Source organism: Cynoglossus semilaevis, chromosome 8 (genome assembly GCF_000523025.1).
Source record: "Cynoglossus semilaevis isolate Cse_v1.0 chromosome 8, Cse_v1.0, whole genome shotgun sequence".
NCBI classification, from domain to species: Eukaryota; Metazoa; Chordata; class Actinopteri; order Pleuronectiformes; family Cynoglossidae; genus Cynoglossus; species Cynoglossus semilaevis.
The window spans coordinates 29,689,934-29,697,773 of NC_024314.1; the positions used below are offsets into that span (position 1 = coordinate 29,689,934).

Genomic DNA, 7,840 nt, shown 5'->3' on the forward strand with positions numbered 1-7,840 from the left:
GAAGGTGAAGCCAATCCCAGTAGTGAACAAGTGAGGGCAGCAGTGAGGGTGAGGATGGCAGGGTCACAGGGTCACCTTCTGGTGACTCCAGGTACCAACACGTGTCGTGTCCTGGGACGAGGTCTGATTGGTCGAGGCTCAGGTGGTTCATCTCAGCTCCTCCGCTCCGTTCCACTCTGGTTCCTGGACTGGTTCTAGTCCCACTGAGAACGTCCTCACATCTGCAGCCAATTACAGCAATGGACAGATGATGTTTCAGGCTCCTCCGCTGGGCAATGATGGAATTTCAACAGGGTCAAACAGGAAGTGAGGTGGATACAGATACCAGAACTGTTTATGGTTCTGTTCAGGTCGTTTGTCAGTTGATTTAGTGTCACCTGCAGCCCTCGTGTCAGAGGTTGAGCCTCAGCTGTGTCAGTCTTCAGGGCCGTGTCAACAAAGACTGTCTGGGTATTTCTGGAGACAAGCGGTGGTTCTCAAGCTACGGTACACACACCACTTGTGGTACTTTGGCTCCCTCCGGTGGTTAGCAGGAGATTCTGATTTTTTTTTTAAAGAAAAAAGGTCAAAACTGTTCCAGTGGACTCACCACCGGGGGGGGCTGGTGGAGCGTGATCTGGGTGGAGGTCGTGGAGACGGCTGACCCCGTGACCTGGGAACGGATGAGTGGACGAAAATGGATGGATGGATGGGTGGGGGGATGGGTGGATGGATGGATGATGGATGGATGGGGGGGTGGATGGAGGGGTGGATGGAGGGGTGGATGGAGGGGTGGATGGAGGGGTGGATGGAGGGGTGGATGGAGGGGTGGATGGAGGGGTGGATGGAGGGGTGGATGGATGGAAGGATGGATGGATGGGTGGGGGGATGGGTGGATGGGTGGGTGGATGGGTGGGTGGATGATGGGTGGATGGATGGGTGGGTGGGGGGATGGGTGGGTGGGTGGATGGGTGGGGGGATGGGTGGATGGAGGGATGGATGGATGGGTGGGGGGGTGGGTGGGTGGGTGGATGGGTGGGTGGATGGGTGGATGGATGATGGGTGGATGGATTGGTGGGTGGATGGATGGTTGGATGGATGGAGGGATGGATGGATGCAGGTCAGAACTGGAACTCTGAAAAAGAGACGTGGAACGTGGAAGAGTACTCAGCTAAAGTACTGTGTACAGTGTAAGTACTGCAGTAACACTGCCTGACTGTACTGTGTGTACAGTGTAAGTACTGCAGTAATACTGCCTGACTGTACTGTGTGTACAGTGTAAGTACTGCAGTAATACTGCCTGACTGTACTGTGTGTACAGTGTAAGTACTGCAGTAATACTGCCTGACTCTACTGTGTGTACAGTGTAAGTACTGCAGTAATACTGCCTGACTCTACTGTGTGTACAGTGTAAGTACTGCAGTAATACTGCCTGACTGTACTGTGTGTACAGTGTAAGTACTGCAGTAATACTGCCTGACTGTACTGTGTGTACAGTGTAAGTACTGCAGTAATACTGCCTGACTCTACTGTGTGTACAGTGTAAGTACTGCAGTAATACTGCCTGACTCTACTGTGTGTACAGTGTAAGTACTGCAGTAATACTGCCTGACTGTACTGTGTGTACAGTGTAAGTACTGCAGTAATACTGCCTGACTGTACTGTGTGTACAGTGTAAGTACTGCAGTAATACTGCCTGACTCTACTGTGTGTACAGTGTAAGTACTGCAGTAATACTGCCTGACTCTACTGTGTGTACAGTGTAAGTACTGCAGTAATACTGCCTGACTGTACTGTGTGTACAGTGTAAGTACTGCAGTAATACTGCCTGACTGTACTGTGTGTACAGTGTAAGTACTGCAGTAATACTGCCTGACTCTACTGTGTGTACAGTGTAAGTACTGCAGTAATACTGCCTGACTCTACTGTGTGTACAGTGTAAGTACTGCAGTAATACTGCCTGACTGTACTGTGTGTACAGTGTAAGTACTGCAGTAATACTGCCTGACTGTACTGTGTGTACAGTGTAAGTACTGCAGTAATACTGCCTGACTCTACTGTGTGTACAGTGTAAGTACTGCAGTAATACTGCCTGACTCTACTGTGTGTACAGTGTAAGTACTGCAGTAATACTGCCTGACTGTACTGTGTGTACAGTGTAAGTACTGCAGTAATACTGCCTGACTGTACTGTGTGTACAGTGTAAGTACTGCAGTAATACTGCCTGACTCTACTGTGTGTACAGTGTAAGTACTGCAGTAATACTGCCTGACTCTACTGTGTGTACAGTGTAAGTACTGCAGTAATACTGCCTGACTGTACTGTGTGTACAGTGTAAGTACTGCAGTAATACTGCCTGACTGTACTGTGTGTACAGTGTAAGTACTGCAGTAATACTGCCTGACTCTACTGTGTGTACAGTGTAAGTACTGCAGTAATACTGCCTGACTCTACTGTGTGTACAGTGTAAGTACTGCAGTAATACTGCCTGACTGTACTGTGTGTACAGTGTAAGTACTGCAGTAATACTGCCTGACTGTACTGTGTGTACAGTGTAAGTACTGCAGTAATACTGCCTGACTCTACTGTGTGTACAGTGTAAGTACTGCAGTAATACTGCCTGACTCTACTGTGTGTACACCCTGTCCTCAACCCCGTCCCCCTGCCTGTCCTCACCCCCGTCCTCACCCCCTCTCTCTCTCCCCCCTCCTCCCCCCTCCAGTCTGATCATCTCCAGTGAAGACCCTCAGTTTGACGGTGGTCTTCACCAGTCTTTGTTTCACCACAGACCAGGAGGTTTTCAGTCTGTAACAACAGACAGGAACAACAGACAGGAACAACAGACAAGAACAACAGACAGGAACAACAGACAGGAACAACAGACAGGAACAACAGACAGGTTTCACAGTAAAGACTCAACGTTGTTCATGTCAACCACAGCACGCACGTGTGTGTGTGTGTGTGTGTGTGTGTGTGTGTGTGTGTGTGTTTGGACCATGTAAATATGAGGCCGAGCCAACAACCAGGCCCAGGAAGGAGAGGCCGCTCTGGGAAAAGGAACAAACAGAATGCTGGGAAAACTTGGACTGACTGACCCTGGATCAGGGTTTGAAGTTTGTCACCGCTGTCAATGACAAATATAACGGCGTGGCTTTCTCTGAGGAGGAGCAGAGAGGACAGAACGGATGAAGAACAGCCTCGTTATGTTTGAATATTTAATGGGTCATTGTCCGACACGTACTTGTAGTAATGCTCCCACAGGTTCCTGTATCTGCTCTGTCCAGACATATCAAACACTGTAAAGGACAGGCTGAGGGGGGAGAGAGAGGGAGGGAGGGAGAGAATGGGAGGGGGGTGAGGGTTAGATTCCCCTGGCTGATAGTCCACAGTTCCCATATAAAAGTAGGAATGTGGCAGGTAACAGTAGAACAAGTGGTCGTCCTGGAATAAAGACAGAGAGAAGAAGAAGAGGAGGAGGAAGAGGAAGAGGAGGAAGAGGAGGAGATTTGAACAGTTAACACAAAACTTCAGTCTCAGAATCACAGCATCAAGAATCGACCCCCCCCCCGACCCCCCCAGACTGTCCCTCAGAGTCAGGTAGAATGTGGAATGGGTGGAATATATTTATACAGTATATATTTGTACTGTATATATTTGTACAGCATATATTTATACAGTATATATTTGTACTGTATATATTTGTACAGCATATATTTATACAGTATATATTTGTACTGTATATATTTGTACAGCATATATTTGTACAGTATATATTTGTATAGCATATATTTGTACAGTATATATTTATCTATACAGTATATATTTGTACAGTATATAATTATCTATGCAGTATACTATATTTATACAGTATATGTTTATCTATGCAGTATATATTTGTACAGTATATAATTATCTATGCAGTATACTATATTTATACAGTATATGTTTATCTATACAGTATATATTTGTACAGCATATATTTATACAGTATATATTTGTACTGTATATATTTGTACAGTATATATTTGTATAGCATATATTTGTACAGTATATATTTGTATAGCATATATTTGTACAGTATATATTTATGCAGTATATATTTATACAGTATATATTTGTACAGTATATATTTGTACAGTATATAATTATCTATGCAGTATACTATATTTATACAGTATATGTTTATCTATACAGTATATATTTGTACAGCATATATTTGTACAGTATATATTTATGCAGTATATATTTATACAGTATATATTTATCTATGCAGTATATATTTGTACAATATTTATTTGTACAGCATATATTTATACAGTATATATTTGTACAGTATATATTTATCTATGCAGTAGATATTTGTACAGTATATATTTATCTATACAGTATATATTTACACAGTATATATATGTACAGTATATATTTATCTATGCAGTAGATATTTATACAGTAGATATTTATACAGTATATTTTTATGCAGTATATATTTATCTATGCAGTATATATTTGTGTATCTGCTTCAAATGAACGAGTTCTTGGTCCAGGTCACGCCTTTGGTTCCGACGCCTTTGATGTGGTAACAGGGTTTAATGTAAACCTTGGCAACAACAGCAGCTCGTGGAGGACAGAACAAAGGACAGGAAGTTGGGCGTGGGCCAGTGGGAGGTAACAGCAGAGGGCACTAAGGAGCAGGGGTAACACAGACAGGAAGGGTGTGATGCACCAGGACAAAGTGTCCTGTGTTCAGCCTCAGACCAGCAGGGACCGACCCACTGACCGACCCACTGACCGACGCGCTGACCGACACACTGTTTTAACTTAGTTCCACTCCAATGTGGACCACGACCATATGGTCAGCATTTGTGGGCTGGATACAACATGAAGAACCTTGGTGTCTCATTGGTAGGACGGACCACTCACCCTGCCCCCCCGACCCCAGTTGTCCAGAGGGGGGTGCTGTTGTAGTCCACATCACAGCAGTCGTTTCCTGATGTGGTTGTTAGTTTAACAACAGTCAAGACAACAGACAACAAAGTAACTGACCTCTGTCTGGGAGCTGCAACACCTCAGACCACCACCAGAGGTTCTTGGAGCTCTGACATGTAGACCACCTGACTCGGGTTGGTCTTTTCAGCAGTGCAACATTTAAATATGCACCAAAATGTTCCATTTCATCGACACGTGACGACTGGAAATCAATACTGTAAAAAATGTTACGCAATAAAAACATGTCAACGTGACACGCGTGAGAAGAAATCGTGGAGGACTCAGCTCTGTCCTCGGCTCCGTCCTCAGCTCCGTCCTCAGGCGGCGATCACATGGACCGTATTTACTGAATGATCAGATAACATCAGCCCACATGAGACGGGGCATTAGAGTGTGACCTGTGTGGGGGGGGGAGGTCGGGGGGGGGGTATCTTCCCAAGGTCCCTTAGTCCTGGTCCTTCTTCACAGCCGTACTGGTTGGTCCAGGAACAATAACACAGACGATGAGTTCATACTTTATATTTTCAAAGTAATGGGCCTGTATGCCCATATTGACCCACTAGGTGGCAGTAATGCAACCCACATTATTTCTACAGTATCATGTGTATCAGTGTAAAGTAACACTTTAAGACAACAGGAAAAGTTCAGCTTCATTTTCATCTGACCTACGTTCTGATCTCGCTCCCAGCAACAGGTCACGTCACGGGCGTGAATCGCTGCAGTGATAAGAAAACCGTTGTTGTACGACGAGAACAATCGTCCTCTCATCCAAACTGCCCACGGGACGAAAAGACGTCAAGGAAACGTTGTGCTCGTCAAGCATCGTGTCCTACCACTGGTCACCAACATCAGGTGAGTCCATTTGGTACACCTTTGGGGGCATTACTGCCACCCTCAGGCTGGAGCAAGGAATTAGAAAGAGACGTGTGACCGTCCTCTGTCTGTTGTCCAAGTCAGTGACATGAACACGTCCGCGTCCCGTGTCCCCACACTCCTTCATCACTGTGGACTGCTGACGGAGCTCGGAGCTAAGTTGACGTCTGCTCACCCTGGACGCAGACACGTGTGACTCAACAGACAACAGACAACAGACAACAGACGACTCGGGCCACTCCAGGGCTGCGGGACGTCACTTTAACACAGCTGCTGCTCTTCAGGTTCAGATGGAACAGCATTCTACGATCACACACACACACACACACACACGTGCAGGAGCAGGAGGTGCGGTGGACGTCACTTCTTCTTCTCAACAGAACCACATTGATGAAGCGTCCTGTGGACGTCACTGTCATGTCCTCTGGTCATGTCCTCGACAGACGTCACAGCGTCTGGGCTTCACCGCCGTCAGGTCTCGTCACAAAGACCGACTTGTACACGTGACACCGTGAGCAGCAGCTCCTCCACGGAGGAGGATTCAACATCTGAGACGGTCACGGTCCAGGGTGAGACGGTTCTGCAGGAGAACCACCTCTGACCGTGGGAACCTCCAGAAGAACTGTTCTCTCTACGTAACATAAAGAAATGAAAGGAAAATGAAATGAGCCCATGAATATTTGTGTATATATGTGTGTATATATTTATATTTGACCAAACATTACATTAAGGCTTAAATGGAACTGGTTGAATTGACCCTCACCCTCACCCTCGGCCTCACCCTCGGCCTCACCCTCACCCCAGTGAACAGCCTCAGTCCTGGGCGACTCCCAGGAGGAGACTGACTAACAGACTACAGACAGGGTCAGGTCTACACTGGTCTTGGAGAAGTCTACATCAGTGGCCTACGTGTACGTGTTGTTAACTCATCACTATTGTGATGTTGTTTTGAGTCCGTTCCAACAGTGGATCAGTTCTGTGCCCGGCGACGTTTTCCCAGGACCGACATTTGAGCACCAGTTTGTGAACCCGATAGCCTTTGACCTGTTTGATGAAATGTAAACATAAAGCAGACACTGTGACCTCTGACCTTTGTGAGCGTACTAAATCATCAACTTCAGATGACGCCACGTTCACATTTCACTGTTGCTATTTCTAACCCACTTATTAATAAATGACAGACACTGTTCTATTTTCCCATAACGTATCGTCAGTGTCCTTGAGTGTTAGGGGAAAAAAGGACATTCCTTCTAAAATACACCAAATGGGAATCCAACAGGAAGCCACGGTCCCGGCTCTGAATGTTTCATAACTGTCAGCAGCAAAAGCTTCTTCTTCTTCTTCTTCTTCTTCTTCTTCTTCTTCTTGGACGTGTTCCTCTGGTTTAGCAGCACATGGCAGACAAAGCTCTCGGGGGTCCGGCTGTTTTTAGACCCAACACTTAGTTTGGAGTTTTCTCTTCTCCACCAGATGCTTCAGGTTCAGTCGGAGCAGGAAGGAAAACATTTTTATAAAAAGGCACCAAATGTGGCACTGCTGAGTAACGTGGCCAACGACGACAGAACCCAGAGAACACACAGTGTGACGTCACACTTGTATTATAGTGTACTTTTATAGCAGTGCCTCAGCTGCCATCATGATAAAACAGAAACGAACACATCAAATAAATATTCATATTTTCCACTGATCTGTGTTAAAGATATATTTTCAGGTTGACTTTACACATTTTTGACATTTTATTAAGTAAAAATCGCCGAATTCGAGTATTTCAAATACAGGGCAGAAATCCCGGGTGAAGCAGCGGCTGTGACTCTGACTGACGATCCAATCAAACTGGGTCACATGACGCGGGTCCGTTTCTGTTCCTCAGATCATATCATCAATATGAACTTTACAGACATATTAGTTCAACATCGTGACTCTCTACAGTCTGTGTCATGTCTGTAATGTCTGTAATGTCTGTGGGAGAGAATTGTTCCTGCTGGTCGGAATCGAAAGAGGA

The 7,840-nt window shown here is 45.7% G+C and overlaps 1 long non-coding RNA gene across 1 annotated transcript in view; it reads left to right on the plus strand.

Annotated features, from left to right (window-relative positions):
• The window catches only part of LOC107988854 (uncharacterized), a 7,968-nt gene extending 4,882 nt beyond the window's left edge, over positions 1-3,086 (plus strand). The window contains exon 3 of the long non-coding RNA XR_003050485.1: positions 2,702-3,086. This is a non-coding gene — a long non-coding RNA (uncharacterized LOC107988854). The remainder of the gene's footprint in view (positions 1-2,701) is intronic.
• Positions 3,087-7,840: the final 4,754 nt, after the last annotated feature.